The sequence below is a fragment of the Nomascus leucogenys genome, chromosome 13, assembly GCF_006542625.1.
Source record: "Nomascus leucogenys isolate Asia chromosome 13, Asia_NLE_v1, whole genome shotgun sequence".
In the NCBI taxonomy this organism is placed as follows: Eukaryota; Metazoa; Chordata; class Mammalia; order Primates; family Hylobatidae; genus Nomascus; species Nomascus leucogenys.
This window is the reverse complement of record NC_044393.1, coordinates 36,170,552-36,189,695: the sequence shown is the minus strand read 5'-3', so window position 1 is coordinate 36,189,695 and position 19,144 is coordinate 36,170,552. Positions and strand designations below refer to the sequence as shown.

Below are 19,144 nucleotides of genomic sequence, written 5' to 3'. Positions count from 1 at the left end.
AGGTCTGTGACAATCCAACCCCAACTTACCCCTCCTGCTCCATCACTAGCCACTGCTCCCCAGACTGAGCAGACCATATTGTGGCAATATTGACTATGTATTTCTTCCTCAACTCACCTGCACTGTCTTCGTGGCTCAGCACAGCCTGACTTCTCTGTCTAGAATAACTTATTTTCTCCTAACCAACCTTTCAGATCTCACTTCAAATGTCCCTTGGAGCTCTGGGAACCTGTGCCCCAAGTTTTCAGTGCTAAGCTAATTAATGCCTTCTCCATGGTAAACTTATCATGTGGTTTGATTATTACTGTTATAGAGAATAATCTCTGCCCACTACGCTACCAAGATTTTCTCAAGAATATATCTCATTCACCTCTTTTTCGCCAGTGCCTAAAACATCGTAGATATTCAAGTAACATTTGTTGCCTAATAAATAAAGTATCAACTCTAACACAGTTTTGCAACAACAAAAATTTTCAAGCTCTTATTAAGAGCAAAGTTTACTATAAAGGAAGTCCAGAACAATCTCATGTGTATCCATGACAGTATAGGAAAAAAAAAAATTTCAGAAGCTAGAGAACTGCAGGTGGACCTTTCTTTCAAAGACATCTGAACACTGACTCTATCCCCTCAGATGAATAAGTGCCGTGTGGATGCCTAGCTTGGTTCAAGAACAAAGAAAGTCCATTGGTTTACAGCAGCCATATAAAGGTTGTTCATGTTTTTCTAAATAGAAATAAAAACTCAGGCTAGCCAGACTGGCTCATGCCTGCAATCCCAGCACTTTGGGAGGCTGAGCTGGGAGGATCGCTTGAGGCCAGCCTAGGCAACACAGCGAGACCCTATCTCTACAAAAAAATAAAAATAGGTTGGGCACAGTGACTCACACCTGTAATCCCAAACACTATGGGAGGCTGATGCAGATGGATCACTTGAGCCTAGTAGTTCAAAACTAGCCTAGGCAACATCGTGAGACCCCCATCTCTACCAAAAAAAAAAAAAAAAAATTTAGCCAGGTGTGGTATGGCACACACCTGCAGTCCTAGCTACTCAGGAGGCTGAGGTGGAAGGATCACCCGAGTTCAGGAAGTCAAGGCTGCACTGAGCTATGATCATGCCACTGCACTCCAGCCTGGTGGCAGGGTGAGACCCTATCACTAAAAAAATTTTTTTTAATTATACACACACACACACACACACACACAAAGGTACCTACATATGTATATATATTTATTATATATATTAAATTATATATAATATATAATATATAATACATATATATTATATATTTTATATAATTGTAATTATGGATAACATAAAATTATAATATATACTTTACATAATTATAGATAATTATATATTATCTATATAGTATATTATATATAAATAAATAATATATATACCCACATATATATGTATTTTCATATATTAGTTATTTTATGTTATATCTCTCTCCCTTTCTCTCTCTTTCTCTCTCTCTCCCTTTCTCTCTCTCTCTCTCTCTCTCTCGACAGTACAACAGCAAAAACTGAGTTCCAGAACCAACAAAACTCAACCCTGATCTTATGGCAGAATTATCTCTTCCCATTCAACTATAGTCCACCTGAAATGATAAAATAGCCCCATTCTCCCATGCGCAAAATGTTGGTGTGAGTTTTGTTAGTTTCTTCCTGTACTTGATATCCCATTCATCACATATATGAACAATTTATGATATAACTGCCATCAAAGACTTCCTTAGATGTATTCCTTCATCTCCATTCCCACTCTACCCCAAGCTCAAAAACAATTCATGGTAGTCTTATTGCCAACACCTCTGGCTACCTTCAGCAGCTTCTGAGACCACAAAGCCTACTAAGCACCCTGCAGCAGAACAACATTCCTAAAGCACCAATGTCACCATGTCACTACCCTTGTCAATATTTAGAATAACTCTGCACAGACTGTGGAATGAAGTCTGAACTCTTCCTGTTCCTGACATTCTAACTATTAAGAATGTCAATCCTTCTCCTCTCACCTGTGAAGCCAATTCTCATGGTCCCCCAGACACTCAGTGCCCACTCTTACCTCTCCGGTGCTTTTGCTCCTACCATATTCCCCCTCCCTGCCCGGAGGACGGACACATACACACACACACACACACACACACACACACACACACACACACACACACACATTCCCCTATCTAGAATATGCTCTCAACCCTTCTCGTATATTCAACAACCAGAATCTCTCACAGGGCCCTGAATATTAGGCAAAAACAAGCATAAATAAGGCTTACATTCAACCTGTTGGCTATCAGGTCTCTGTAACTATAATCTCTTTGAAAGAGTCCACGTAAATATATAGCAATGAAAGAAAAGGCAATGGGCAAAGATAAAGAAAAGAAGTTTAAGGATCCTGATATTTAACTCCACTCCTCTTAGCCATCTGATACCTTTTATTTGCATACAACCTTACACTTTCCAGAAATTTTTTATGGTTATTTAAGACTACAAAGACCTACACAATCTTGCTTCTACCCACAAATGAAGAAAAAAGAATACCAGCAGATACTCAGATAAGTTTTGGGGGTTGAACAGACAAGATTTAATAATAGTTTGCAAGTGAGTAAATGGGAATAAAGAAAACACCCAGGTTTCTAGCCTGAGTGGTCTCATACAAATGCTAAGAAAACTGAGAGTCAAACAGGCTTGGAGTAAAAATCAAAAGTTCAATGTTACAGTATTCGAAGTCCCCAGAGAATACTGTAGAACTGAAGAACATCTGAGTTTCAGGTATAGATACAGAAGACGATTGAGTGCAGAGGCACAGCAAGTGCCCAGAAGAACTCTAACTTTTAGAAGCCAGAAGAAGACAAAGTCTGCAAATGAGCAGTCAGTCAAGCATGGCAAAAAAGAGAGAGAGCATGGAGTCCCAGAAATCCAGAAGCAAGTTTTCAAAAAGGAAGCAGTGAAACGTTATGAAGTTTAGTAAGACAAGGCCAGAGAATTAACCATTGGATTTAACAAGCTGTGGACACTGCTGCTCCTATGATCTCTGGCAGCCATAAGTAAAGAGAAAATTGGAAGTGAGGAAGTAGGAGATGTTAACAAGAGAACAATTTCATTTGCAGGAGTTTTGTTGTAAAATGAAACATAGAAATGAGGCCACATTTGGAGAAGCCACAGGGGATCAAAGAATGTTTTTTTTTGTTTTGTTTTGTTTTGTTTTCCCCCAGAGAGCTAATATCTGCAGATAATTATTAGAATCAATAAAATACTTTAGGAAAGGTGCAAAAAGTCCACTGCATTTCCTTTAACCAGCAGCAAACAACTAATCATAACATTTTTAAGAGAGGCTGTGGCTAAAGGAAGATGGAGACAATACTGGAGCAGCAGCAGCACTATCATGAGGAGAAGGAAACGCTCATGGACGTCATGGCCAAACAGATGCTCACTAAGAAGTCCACGCTCCGGGATCAGATCAATTCTGATCACCGCACTCAGGCCATGCAAGATAGGTATATGGAGGTCAGTGGGAACCTGAGGGATCTGTATGATGATAAAGATGGATTACGAAAGGAGGAAATCAATGCCATTTCAGGACCCAATGAGTTTGCTGAATTCTATAATAGACTCGAGTAAATAAAGGAATTCCACCAGAAGCACCCAAACGAGATCTGTGTGCCAACGTCAGTGGAATTTGAGGAGCTCCTAGGCTCAGAGAATCCAAGTGAAGAGGCACAAAACTTGGTGGAGTTCACAGATGAAGAAGGATATGGTCGTTACCTCGATCTCCGCGAATGTACCTCAAGTACATTAACCTGAAGGCATCTGAGAAGCTGGATTATATCACATACCTGTCCATCTTTGACAAATTATTTGACATTCCTAAAGAAAGGAAGAATGCAGAGTATAAGAGATACCTAGAGATGCTGCTTGAGTAACTTCAGGATTACACAGATAGAGTGAAGCCTCTCCAAGATCAGAATGAACTTTTTGGGAAGATTCAGGCTGAGTTTGAGAAGAAATGGGAGAATGGGACCTTCCTGGATGGCCAAAAGAGACAAGCAGCGCTCTGACCCATGCTGGAGCCCATCCTGACCTCTCCGCATTCTCCTTCTGGGAGGAGTTGGCCTCTCTGGGTTTGGACAGATTGAAATCTGCTCTCTTAGCTTTAGGCTTGAAATGTGGCGGACCGTAGAAGGGCAAGCCCAGAGACTATTCAGCACCAAAGGAAAGTCCCTGGAGTCACTTGATAACTCTTTGTTTGCCAAAAATCCCAAATCAAAGGGCACCAAGCGAGACACTGAGAGGAACAAAGACATTGCTTTTCTGGAAGCCCAGATCTATAAATACTCTGACTCTCGGGCAACAGCAACATCTCACTCATGAAAATGTACAGTGCACGCAAGCAAGGACAGGAGAAGAGCAAGAAGCGCAGATCAGTGACAGTGAGAGTGAAGATGAAAAGAACGAGATCATTTACAACCCCAAAAACCTGCCACTTGGCTGGGATGGCAAACACATTTCCTACTGGCTATATAAGCTTCATGGCCTAAATACCAACTATAACTGTGAGATCTGTGGAAACTACACCTACCAAGGGCCCAAAGCCTTCCAGTGACACTTTGCTCAATAGCATCATGCTCATGGCATGAGGTGTTTGGGCATCCCAAACACTGCTCACTTTACTAATGTGACACAGATTGAAGATACTGTCTCCTTGTGGGCCAAACTCAAATTGCAGAAGGCTTCAGAATGATGGCAGCCTGACACTGAGGAAGAATATGAAGACTCAAGTGGGAATGTTGTGAATAAGAAGACATATGAGGATCTGAAAAAACAAGGACTGCTCTAGTGTTCAGGGATGTAGCTCAGCTTTTGGGCTAGCCCAGGCTTCCGAGATCTGTTTTTTCTATGTCTCCCAACCAAATTCTCTTAAAGACCCTTTGCTACGTAGTCTCATGGTCTAGCATGCATCCTGTAGAAACAAGGCATGCTGGCAGATTGCAGGGTTGAGATGTGTTTTATCTGTTTTATATTTTAAAAGATTCTGCCAAAAAATAAAACCAGACCTTGTTCAAAAAAAAAATTTAAAGATACAATTCACAAAAGTATAAAAAGCATCAAATATCTGTGGCTCACCCTGTAATGCCAGCACATTGGGAGGCCGAGGCAAGCAGATCACTTGAGGTCAGGAGTTCGAGACCAACCCAGCCAACATGGTGAAACACCATCTCTAATAAAAATACAAAAATTAGCCTGGCATGGTGGCGCACACCTGTAATCCCAGCTACTTGGGAGTCTGAGGCAGGAGAATTTCTTGAACTCAGGAGGCAGAGGTTGCAGTGAGCCAAGATCACGCCACTGCACTCCAGCCTGGGCAACAGAGCGAGACTCCATCTCAAAAAAAAAAAAACATCAAATATCTTGGAAAGAGATCTACAAGACCTCTGCATAGAAAATTATAAAGCATTAAGACAAATTGGAAAAGATTTAAATAAATAAAGGTACACACCATGTTTGTGGTTCAGAAGACTCAACATTATAAAAGCTGTCAATTCACTTCAAACTGAGTTATAGGTTCATTACCAACCTAATCATATTCTCAAGATATTCTTCTTGTCAAAAATGAACAAGGTGATTCTAAAATCCATATGGAAATGCCAAGGACCAAGAAGAGCCAAAACAAACTTGCAAAAGAACAAGAATAAAGTAAGGTGACTTAACATAAATCCATACTAATTAAGATAGTGCAGTATTACTGGCATAAGGACAGACAAACGGACCAAAGGAATAGAACAGAAAGTCCAGAAACAGATCATATATACATAAACACCTGATTGATAACAGACGCAGCACTACAGAGCACTGGGAAAAGAAAGGTCTTGTCAAAAAATGGGACTGGATATGCATAAAGCAAATAAATGTGACTCTAATAAATGTGAATCTGAATATGCATAAAGCAAATAAATGTGACTCTAACCTCGCACCACACACACACACCTCTTTCTCTAGGTGGACTGTAGATTTAAGTGTGAAAGACAAAACAATGAAATGTCCAGAAGACAATACAGAAGAATATCTCCACGATCTTGGGACAGGGAAAGATTTCAATAAGACACAAAAAGGGAAAAAAAATCAACACATTTCACTACGTTAAAATCAAGAAATAAATGCAATCTGCAACGTAACATCATTTTAACTGCCAGCTGAACCTGAAAAAAAGTAAGAGAAATCAGTAAAGGCCAAAAATAGAGACCTGAAAATCAGAGCGGGGAGCATGTTAGCCAACTCCATAGTGTCCTGTGAGAGGCTGTCAATCCCCATGATCCAAGAGCATATCATCTTCTATAAAATAATCTGGATCTAAATGCTCAAAAGGAAGACACTGAGGCCTAGGTCCATGTAAGGCAGTGAGTTGGAATCGAGAGCCCTTCAAGAAGGGTGGAACCCTTAAAGAGCTTTTAAAAACCAAACCCAGCTCTTAGGCACAGAAAAGCAACAAGAAAGCAGTTTCAGCATAGATCAAGGCAGGAGAAAATCCCTCCCAATGACTTCATAACGAGTCCCACACCCATTTGAGTTCTAATACATACTACCCTCACTTGGGTTCTAGGTACCCATAAGAAAATAAAATTAACATAGAAAGTAGCCCCAGGTCAGAATACCCCCAAAGATATCTAGTAGAAGTAATTACAAACTCTCTCTAGAGACATATGTCCATTGATAAAGTCTCACTGAAGAGAAACTCAAATTTTCGACAAAATTGAAGCGATGTACCATGAACAAAAATCAGCAAACTAACAGCATTAGACCCTATAAAGTTCAGTTACTAGAACAATCCAACAAAGAACATAAATTTAACTTTGGGAGGCCGACGCGGGCCACTAAAACAGTGTTTCCAGTCTCATCTGAAGACCTTTTACAGGGATCTAGCTTTATCCATCTCTTGGTACAATCTTCATGAGACTATGGGGCATCTCAATCTCCTTGGCCAGTATATGTTCCTTCGTTCAGCCTTTAAATGTAGGTTCTCCTCATGACAGAGTGACACCCTATCTCAAAACAAACAAACAAAAAAGGAAGGCCAGGCACGGTGGCTCATGCCTGTAATCCCAGCACTTTGGGAGGCCAAGGTGGGTGGATCACCTGAGGTCAGGAGTTAGAGACCAGCCTGGCCAACATGGTGAAACCCTGTCTCTACTAAAAATATAAAAATTAGCTGGGTGTGGTGGCACGCACCTGTAATCCCAGCTACTCGGGAGGCTAAGGTAGAGAACTGCTGAAACCTGGGAGGTGGAGGTTGCAGTGAGCCGAGATCATGCCACTGCACTCCAGCCTGGGCAACAAGAAGACTGGGTCTCAAAAAATTAATTAATTAATTAATTTAAATTGCTTAAAGGCACAATAGGATCAAAAGTATCAAAAAATAACACTATGAAAATAAGCAGCCAGTTTTATTAATAAAAGATAAAACCTCAAGAAATTAAAAATACAATCACTGAAAATGAAAATTTAACAAGTTACACCACAAATTAGATACAGTTAAAGTGAGAATTTGTGAACTAGAGAACAGATCTGAGGAAATTATCCTGAATGCAACAGAGGGAAATAGATAAAAATTATGAGAAGTAGAAAGTAAACAGAATAAAAAGAATAGGTGACACGTGTCTGTCTAAGAGTCATACTGAGAGAAAATAACAAAATGTAAAGGAAGCTTTAAAAAGAGAATACCTGAGAATTTCCCAGAAATGATGACAGACTTGAATCCTCAGATAAAGAATGCACATACACTGAGCAAAATAAAAATAAATCCACATTTGGGCACATCATAGTAATACTACATTAATACAATTAACCAAAAGAGAAAGGGAAAGGAAAAAATAACAGAGAGATAGACTATGAGTAAAAGCAAGAGCACTTATAAAAAACCAGAATGGTTGGGTGTGGTGGCTCACACCTGTAATCCCAGCACTTTGGGAGGCCAAGGTGGACAGATCACTTGAAGCCAGGAATTCGAGACCAGCCTGGCCAACATAGTGAAACCCCATATCTACTAAAAATAAAAAAGTGGCACACAACTGTAATTCCAACTACTCAGGAAGGTGAGGCACCAGAATCACTTGAACCCGGGAAGCAGAGGTTGCAGTGAGTCAAGATCGCACCACTGCAATCCAGCATGGGTGAAAGAGCAAGACTCTGTCTCAAAAAAATAAAAATAAAAATAAAAAGGAAAAAAAGAAAAAAGAAAAGAAAAACAACCAGAAGGAAACAAAATGGCACCTGAGATTTGCTTCAAAATAATCTATGCTAGCTGGTGGGAGGAGGGGAAGGCATGGGAATGGGGCAGTGGTAAAAGTGAAAAAGACTGGCTATGAGTTGCAAATGTTGAAGCTGGTGACAGACACGTCAGACTTGTTATACTTTCAATTTTTGTTTATTTGAAATTTTCCAGAATAAGAAGCTAAAAAAGAGAGAAAGAAAAAAAATTACCTATGAATGAATTAGACTGACAGCTGACTTTGAAACATCAGTAATAAAAATCAGAAGACATTGAAAAAAATATTCAAATTGCTCAAAGAAAACAATGATCAATCTTAAATTCCAGCCCCAGCTATATGAGCATTCAACGGTGAAGACAAAATAAAACAATAGACAAAATCTGACATGCTTGCCAAAAGAAAAGCTCACAAGCACAGTTCAAAAATTCAGGCCGGGTGCGGTGGCTCATGCCTGTAATCCCAGCACTCTGGGAGGCCAAGGCAGGAGGATTATGAGGTCAGGAGTTCGAGACCAGCCTGACCAACATGGTGAAACCCCATCTCTACTAAAAATACAAAAATAAGCCAGGCATGGTGGCAGGCACCTGTAATCCCAGCTACTTGGGAGGCTGAGGCAGGAGAATCGCTTGAACCCAGGAGGCAGAGGTTGCAGTGAGCCAAGATTGCACCATTGCACTCCAGCCTGGACAACAGGGCAAGACTCCATCTCAAAAAAAAAAAACAAAAAAAAACTCAAAAAAAAGTATTGGCAAATCAAATATAAAAATCTGTATTAAAAAACATATCATGGCCAAAATGGGTTCAACTCAGGAATACAAAGATGGTCTAACAATTAAAAAGTATATAAGTGTAATTTACCACATTAACAGATAAAAAGACAAAAATCAATATGATCACAGGCCACTTCTATGTGCAGGGAACTATTCCATAGGATTCTTTTCAAAGTCAGGATCAAGACCATTCAACAACGTCCTACAATGATAATATTCAACAACATGAACTAGCTCATTAATTACACAAGAAAAAGAAAGAAGGTGTATACAGTTTAGAAGTAAACTGTCACAACTTATTGGCAGTATGACTATCAACATGGGGAACAAGAGAATCCACGCACAAGCTACCAGTACTACAAGAGCTTAGGAAGGATTCATAGACATACAAATTCAAAATACAAGGAAATCAATTCTGCCTTTGCACTTCTGCCATCACCATGATGGTGAGGCTCAGCCAGCCTCTGGTACAAAGAGATGTGACAGCTGTGACACCCCCATCCCCACCAGCTGAGCCCAGTCAACCTCCTGCCTAGATCCAGACAGGTGAATAAGTTTACTAGACATCAGAGAGGTACCCAGATAAATACAGATACTCATGAGCTAAATATTACTCAGTGCAATAATAATAGTTTTAAAATCCATTCCTAGGTACTATAGTAATCAATTAGTTTCTAGTAATAACAAAATTCTCCGTCGAGTAGTAAATCTAATAAAAGTGTGTCAGATCATTTGAAAAAAGCTATAAGAATTTACTGAAAGATACAAGAGACCTAAATAACTAGAAATATAAAGCATCTTTCCAGAAGGATGCGAAGGATGGAAAGACCCTCTATTATAAAGATGACAGATTTCCCCAGGCTTATCTCAACATCAGGTGAAATTCTAAACAAAATATCAACAGGGATTTTTGTTGAAATTAGAGGAGCCAAGAGTTAAGAACAATCAAAACAAGTCTGAAGTTTTAAATGATTACAGCACAATTCAATTCAAATGGGGAGCAGGGGCAAAACTGTTCTATAAATGGAACTGCAACAACCGCTTACCATATAAAGATAATTAAATTAGGTCAATATAACAAATCATTCACAGAAACAAGTTACAAGTGGATAAAGATCAGAATGAAATAAAGCAAAAATTTTAAATTTTAAGGAAGTAAAATATAGAAGAGTATATTTACAAGGTCAGTACAGGAAAGGAATTTTACAATACAACACAAAAAGGGTAAGCCATAAAGGAAAAGAATAATAACATTTACTACATATGGGTTTTGTTTTTTTCGTTTTTTTTTTTTTTAAGAGACAAGGTCTCTGTCATGCAGGATAGAATGCAGTAGTGTGAGCTTAGCTCACTGCAGCCTCAAACTGCTGGGCTCAAGTGACACTCCCACCTCAGCTTCCCAAGTAGCTAAGACTACAGTTATGTGCTATCATGCCCTGCAATTTTTAAATTTTTTTTATAGAGATGGGGTCTCACTATGTTGCCTAGACTGGTCTCAAACTCCCGGGCTTACGCAATCCTCTCACCTCAGCCTCCCGAAGTGCTGGGATTATGATGTGAGTCATCATGGCCTGGCCTCATGTATTTTTTAAAATGAGAATGGTTATTAAACTGCTATGGAATTTGGATTCTACTCAATATATATTTTTAAAGTAATACTGTATAAAGGGGATTTTTTTCGGCAGCTCTATTTATAACATACAGAAACTGTATCTCTTCAACTCTATAAATTCATTTTTTTTTTTTTTAATAATATGTGTCAACTGCATGTCAACCTGAAAGCAAGGAAGTAAAAAGAATTTCAGTTATTTTGGAGGTGCTTCAAAAGACTGAAGATCACTACCCTAGAGAAAAATCACACATGTATGCATAAAGAGATAGGTAAAGAATGTTAATTGGGCCGGGCATGGTGGCTCACACCTGTAATCCCAGCACTCTGAGAGCCCCAGGCAGGCAAATTGCTTAGGCCAAGAGTTCAAGATCAGCCCGGGCAACATAGTGAAGCCTGGTCTCTACTAAAAACACAAAACATTAGCTGGGTGTGGTGGCACATGCCTGTAGTCTCAGCTATTCCAGAGGATGAGGTGGGAGGATCACCTAAGCCCTGAAGGTCAGGGCTGCAGTGAGCGGTGATTGCATCACTGCACTCTAGCCTGGGTGATAGAGTGAGACCCTGTCACAAAAAACAACAACAACAACAAAAAATGTAATTGTAGTACTGTTTGTAACAGCAAAAGTTGGAAAACTCTAAATGCCCATCAGCAGGAAAATGGGTAAGTAAACTGGAATCCTTCTGTAATTAATATTAACTATGAATCCACTAGAACTACATTTATCAACAGATAAATCTCCAGCATATCTCATCTCAAGATTAAAAAATGCTACATGTTTTTGGGAACAAGATATTGTTTGCAGAAATATCTCTCTGTACTCTCTGTAATAAGAGTAGAAACATGCAAGAGAAATAATAAACATCAACTTCACCATACTAGTTACCTCCGGGGAAAGGGTATGGTGAACAGGATTAAGAAGGGGTGGTAACACGGGGACCTTGGTCAGTATCTGTAACATTTTATTTTTTAGAATAACATTAATATGAAGAAAATTCAGAAAAACCAGGTTGCAAGTACAGAGATATTCCTTGCATCTCTTCCATAGGCTTCAAATATTTCATATTAATATGAAGTTATAGTTAGTTCAGAGACTGAACCAGCTTACTAAACATATCATCACTTCAAAGAAATGAGTTATACATTTTGTCAGTATTGGTCAGTGTTTCTCAAAGAGTTGTCCAAATACTGCTCCCATTAAAAGACAGTCATGGCATCTATCAAAAGAGAAGCATAAGACGCAATGATATTTATATATAAGTTATGAGAAGGCATAAAATGAATCTAATTCTGCAGATCTGTCTCAAGGTCATCTTTGCCAAACCTTCTGATCAAAATCCTTGATAAGATATCTCCAGTGCTTCAAAAAGAGTGTTCAAAAGGGAAAACTGAGTGACAATTATTGCCAGGTTGGCCTTTTCATTCAATTTAGAGAAAAACTATCCAAATAGGAAATGTGCTATTTGCAGAGAAATGCTTACAAATAGCTGAAAATTGCTATCATTTTATCATTCAGAATCAAAACACGCAAAAAAATTCTAAAAAATAATTGTGAAAGCACATATTTATGAATATCAAACATTAGGACAGGAAAACTATTTTTAATAGCACAAAACACAGTTAAACTCAATCTCTATTTTAATATACATTTTATCCCAAAATTTAATGTCTTTTTTTTGTCTACAACTCATGCTTTTCCTTACATAATTAAAGTACATAAAACAATATATGCACCAGCCAGGTGCAGTGGCTCACGCTTGTAATCCCAGAACTTTGGGAGGCCGAGGCGGGCGGATCACGAGGTCAGGAGATCGAGACCACGGTGAAACCCCGTCTCTACTAAAAAATACAAAAAATTAGCCGGGCGTGGTGGTGGGCGCCTGTAGTCCCAGCTACTCGGAGAGGCTGAGGCAGGAGAATGGTGTGAACCCGGGAGGCGGAGCTTGCAGTGAGCCGAGATTGCGCCACTGCACTCCAGCCTGGGCGACAGAGCGAGACTCCGTCTCAAAAAAAAAAAAAAAAAAAATATATATATATATATATATATGCACCATGTTTTAAATAGAGTAAGGTCAAATTTTCCTTTGAATATCATTATAAATTATATTTAAAATATACATTGTAATCTTTACTAACAAACTACTTTTACTTTATTTAAAATTATCTTAAAAACAGGATACATTTTTTAAAGGATTATTATTTTTTAATTCCTACGAGAGTCCATAAGATTATACATTTTTGTGAAAGGATCTGTGAATTTAAAAATTTAGAAAACACAGGTCAAGGGAGGTTACTTATGTGACTCTTAACAGCAACTGACAGAATTCCAGCCCCTAATGTTTACTGGCTTATTAGTAAGCCAATCAAAAAATTCTTAGAATACAAAAAGGACCAAGAGAAATTAATTGGAAAATTCATTCATTGAATAATTGTATACTCTTAATGTCAAATTCCAAAAAAAAAAAAAAAAAAGGAAATTCACCCATTACTAAAATTAACTTCTCTAAGTGAAAAACAGAAAATTCTCAATAGGTAAGCATGTAAACAAATAGCTAGAACTGAAGTCCACCCAAAACGTAAACTGAAAAAAACTGAAAACTTAAGAATTAAAAATTTAAAGGGTCCAAGCATGGTGGCTCTCATCTGTAATCCCAGACTTTGGCAGGCCAAGATGAGGGGATTGCTTGAACCCAGGAGTTCGAGATCAGCCTGGGCGACACAGTGAGACCTTGTCTCTACAAAATCAAAAAATTAGCCAGGCATGGTGGTGCGCACCTGCAGTTCTAGCTACTCAAGAGGCTGAGGTGGGAGGCACTTGAGCCCAGAGGCTCAAGATGGTCGAGGCTGCAGTGAGCAGCAATTGCACCACTGCACTTCAGCACAGGTGACAGGGTAAGCCCCTGTCTCAAATACTCGAAGATCAATCCACTAGCAGAAAAAGAAAAAAAAAACTTTTTTAATGTTTTAATTGAAAGGATATCGAACCATGGTCTCAGTGATAAAAAGAAAAGCAGTTAAAGAGATATGACATAAAGAAAATGAAAAGTGGAAAAAAGCAAGACAAATATAAGAAAGCCATCATAAGAAGGAAGTCACATTAATAATAACAGAGCAGTTTGAAAGTATAGAAAGAAAAGGGAAAATGGAAGGAACAAACTAATGAAATGAAAGATGAGAATAGTACATAGTATACAGATGGAAGTCACTTGCCAAAATGCATTTGGGAATTCACAGAAAATAGTACAGTATTATTTAAGTGGGAAACAAGTTTCATAGTAAGTTAATGGCTGATCAATTTCCAGACACAAGTATTTCAAAAAGTACAACTATAGTTTCATTACAGTTTTGGAGATATGATTGTACTAAAAAGAAAAACCAGTGTAAGATTTCTGTTCAATCATAACACTAGGTACTCACTTCATATTTCTTAAGATAAAAATATCCTACAAATGTATTAAATCACTTAATCACATTTATATGATCAAAACTGTTTTGATCATAAACACACTCTCCTTTTTCTCCTACATACGTACCTCTGCTCTATACTGTGGTAAATAAAAAGCATCTGCCCATCTTGGGAACCTTTCATAGAGGTAAAGTCTATGTTAATTTGTTACAGAAGCCCTAACTGACTAACCTTAGTCAGCTGACTCTACCTCCCTCCCTCTGTATGTTAGGAATTGTTCTACTGTAAGTGGAAGGAAATCCAACTCTAACCGGCTTAAGAAAAACATGGACTGCAGTACTTCACAAACCAAAAATTACACCTTCAGGCAAGTTTTGATCCAGAGATTCAGAAAGTTATCAGGTCTCCAGCTCCATTTCTCTGCCATCCTCCATCTTCTGGGAGTTGTTCTGACCTGAGGTGAATTCCTCACAACAGCAATGCTAACTCTAACAGTTCTAGGCATTATGGCCTCGCCACACAGAAAAGAAGGCAACATATGTCCTTCTAAACGCCCACAGAGGAAAGGGATCTCCGACAAAAGTCCGGAGATTCACTCTGATTGAGTCCACTAAAATCAATCATAAGCCCATTTCAAAACAATCAGCACGGCCAGAAACTGGAATGCCCTGAGGGCTTATCCTAGTCAAGCATAAACCCGGAAGCTGGAGATTGTTGGGAAGGGACAAAAAGAGGCCATTATAACCTTAAAATCTTCCTTCCATTACACCCCTCACAAGTTATGTTCCAACAACATGCATCTTCATTCAGTTCTCCAGCTGCTGTGGGTTGGACTGTGTGCCCCAAAAAGATATGTCAAAGTCCTAACCCTAGGTCCCTGTGAATGTGACCTTATTTGGAAACAGGGTCTTGGCAGATGCAACAAAGTTACAATGATGTCATGCTCGTACATCCACTATGACTGGTACCCTTAAGAGAAAAGACAGAGACACAAAGGGAGGGAAAGTGTGATGTGAGATTGAAGGGATGGAGGCAGAGACTGAAGTGATGCATCTACAAGCCAAAATGCCAAGGACTGCCGGCAACTCCAGAAGTAAAGAGAAAGGCATGGAACAGATCCTCCCTGAGAGTCTTCAGAGAGATCGTGGCCCTGCCAGTGCCTCGATTTCAGGCTTCTAGTCCCCAGAACTATGAAAGAATAAATTTCTATTGTTTTATGCCATGAGTTTGTGGCACTTCACTGTAACAGCCATTGGAAATTAATAAACTAAGTATGATAATCCATAATTCTTTGCCTTTGCACATCAACTCTTCATTCCTTCTGGAATGCCTTTCTCCCCCAGATGGTCTACTCACTCTAAACCTCTCAGACCTGCCCAAATGTCCTCTCTTCTGTGCTGTCTTCCACCAGAACCCCCAAAAGAGTTAGTCGATCACATCTTAGTCCAGCACCACATATTGCCTGTATTTTTATTATGAAGTTCTAATTGCTGTGCACGTAGCTGTCTTCCCTTCATAGTTATAAGTCCTCTGAGGGGAAAGCAAGGCCTGATTCTTACACACCTTCATATCCTCAAGGAAGGGCACAGTACCTAACACATAATATTCAGCAGATATTTATGAAGTGAATTAGCGGACGACTCATTTCAAAAGAAGATAATAGGCGTCAGGTGCAGTGGTTCATGCCTGTAATCCCAGCACTTTGGGAGGCCAAGGCAAGATGATCTCTTGGGGACAGGAGTTCCAGACTGGCCTGGGCAACATAGTGAGACCTCATCTCTACAAAAAATTTAAAAATTGGCTGGGCACCCTGGCCTGTGGTCCCTGCCACTTGGGAGGCGGAGGTGGGAGGATCACCTGAGCCCAGGAGCACTGCCCTCCAGCCTGGATGACAGAACAAGACCTTGTCTCTCAAAAAAAAAGGGTATGATTTGGGAGAACTAACTATTATAGATCATAGAGAACTGAAGGTGGGCCTTGGTAAGTAGAGATGAAAAGAAAGAATGGGGGAGCAGTGAGGAGGGAGGTGCTGAATTTAGCAAACACAGAAAAACTATGAAGTAGAAAGATTTGGTTAGGAAAAAAAGGGATGTGAAAGGAATGGGATCCTTCTGCTGAGGATCATTTTAGAGGTAATAAAAGAAGCAAAATAAGAGACACACATTTTTGTTATTACACTTTAAGTTCTGGGATATATGTGCAGAACATGCAAATTTGTTACATAGACATACACGTGCCACGGCGGTTTGCTGCACCCATCAACCCATGCTCTACATTAGCTATTTCTCCTAATGCTATCCTTCCCCTATTCCCCCACCCCCCGACAGTCCCAGTGTGTGATGTTCCCCTCCCTGCTCCCACTTACGAGTGAGAACATGCGGTGTCTGGTTTTCTGTTCCTGTGTTAGTTTGCTAAGAATGATGGTTTCCAGCTTCATCCATGTCCCTGCAAAGAACATGAACTCACCCTTTTTTATGGCTGCACAGTATTCCACGGTGTATATGTGCCACATTTTCTTTATCTAGTCTACCACTGATGGGCATTTTGGTTGGTTCCAAGTCTTTGCTATTGTGAATAGTGCTGCAATAAACATATGTGTGCATAGAGACATACGTTTTTAGAAGACTGATATGACAAAGCGTGAAACAGACTCTGCAGGTGTAAGAAAACAGTAAAAGTGCAACAGAAGCAGGTCAGCAATGAGGTGAAGGGTTAGGTACATTAGAATGGCAGCAGAAGAAATGGAAAGAAACAAATTTATACAGTGTGAGAGCAGAAAAAACAAACAGGTAGAAAGAGCCAAAGATTACTCCTAAGTTTTGACCTTTGGTTAGCTAAATTTAGATTTAGTTAAAACAAATAAGGAAGTACAAAGAAAAAGACTATTATTTTCAATGAGGATAGAAGTTTGGTGTTATACATGATTCAGTATGAGGTGACAATAAAACATTTCAGCAAAGATGCCCACCAAACATTGGAAGACAGAGGAGTTCAGGAGCAATATAAGGACAGAAGACATATATGGCAGTCATGTGGGTAAAGATGACTTTTTTAAAAGTCATAAGAAGTAAATTACAGAATTTCATTCCTTCATTCAACAGATATTTACTGCTCACTATGCTCCAGGCCCCTGCCCTCATGGAACTTATATTGTACTGGGGAAAACAGATAAGCCTAAATTGGACTTGTGAACATAAATTTACGGCTTGAGGTTAACATCACTTAGTAATTACTATAAGAAAAAAATGTTTTAACTTTTTACTTCTTCACATTTTATTTTCGAGAATTTTCTTTCTTTCTTTCTTTTGAGACAGAGTTTTGCTTTAGTTGTCCTGGCTGGAGTGCAATGGCACAATCTCGGCTCACTGCAACCTCCGCCTCCTGGATTTGAGCGATTCTCCTGCCTCAGCCTCCTGAGTAGCTGGGATTACAGGCGCTCGCCACCATGCCTGGCTAATTTTTTGAATTTTTAGTAGAGACAGGGTTTCACCATGTTGGTCAGGCTACTCTCGAACTCCTGACCTCAGGCGATCCGCCCGCCTCAGCCTCCCAAAGTGCTGGGATTACAGGCGTGAGCCACTGCGCCCAGGCAAGAATTTTCATTTCACTAGTTAAAAAGGTATTTATGTCCTCAGATCGTCAGTCAGAGAGATTGAAGTGAATTTAAGATTTTTAAAATGTTAGCTTTCCTATTGTAAAAATCTATTTTCCTTCCTTTGTTTCTCAAAGTGTCTGTGGGAATTAGGTCAGTCCTTCAAAGAGCATCCATAAAGAGTGACTGGACTCAGAGAAAAATGAGATGCCAAATGGTATAATAAAAAGAACACAGGTTTGGGCATTAGACAACCCTGAGTTCAAATCTCAATTCTGCACAACTTCTGTGACCTTGGACAAGTTATTCAGTACATCCAAGTTTATTCATCTGTGAAATGGGAGTAACTTCACTCTAAGGACTAAAAGGGAGTTATTTCTAATAGGCAGTTGGCACTATATATATATATATATATATATATATTTTTTTTTTTTTTTTTTTTTTTTTTTGAGACAAGGGTCTCGCTTTGTTGCCCAGGATGGAATGCAGTGGCATGATTATGGCTCACTGCAGCCTCAACCTCCTGGGCTCAAGCAATCCTCCTGCGTCAGCCTCCCATGTAGCTGAGACCACAGGCACATGCCAACACACCCAGCTAACTTCTTTTTTTTTTTGGTAGTGAGGAGCTCTCACTTTGTTGCCCAGGTTGGTCTCAAACTCCTGGGCTCAAGTGATCCTTCTGCCTCTGCCTCCCAAAGTGTTGGGAGTACAGGTGTGAGCTACCATACTCAGCCACTACTATTATTACTGTATGTGCTGGGCACAAAACAGATGTCTGATAAATGCTTATTTCCTTTTTTTTCTACAGAAGGTACATCTTAACATTATCAGGCTCAATCCAATTCACCAGATTATTCTATTCAATTCTCCCAAACATTTTCTACAGCAGGAACTTAAAAGAACTGAATGCATATTAAATTCAAAAATGAGCTTAATTTATCCTATGGGCATATTTATCCTTCAAAGAAAAATTACACTGGTGACATTACAAGTAGAAAAAAACGATCATTGAATTATGAAGATTCACATAAGAATGAATGAAAGTGGTACTGCCTTAGAAATCACACACCAAAGATTCTATAGGTATTTTTATTAAACTGACATCCTTTAACTTATCCTTTAAAATCAGTCATTTCTATGTCATCTTTTATTTAGAAAAAAAGTTACTATCTACAATACTTCAATAATCTAAATTTTATATAACACCCTCAGAGTTGTCCTGAGGATTAAATAATACAATGTCCATGAAAATGCTCTGTGGCACACGGTATGCATTCAGTGATAACCTCAGGGAAATCCACTCCTCGTTAGCCTACGTTCCCTTCAATTAATGAAAAAACCCTATAACGGCAATTATAACACAGGATTTACAGGCCTAAAAAGCTCAAAAAACACTCCAACTTGATTGCCATTCTAAATCAGAAAGGTATTCATTTAATGTCTTTTAATAACAAAGAGGTTTGTAAGTTAAATCAAGATACAAACCACTGCAATCAAAAC

General features: G+C 39.1%; 1 protein-coding gene and 1 pseudogene across 3 annotated transcripts in view; one reads left to right on the top strand and one right to left on the bottom strand.

Moving 5' to 3' along the window:
• The window catches only part of ATRN (attractin), a 180,362-nt gene that overhangs the window by 157,468 nt on the left and 3,750 nt on the right, over positions 1–19,144 (bottom strand). The gene's annotated exons all lie outside the window — the stretch shown is intronic.
• Positions 3,244–5,040, top strand: LOC100581439 (annotated as a pseudogene).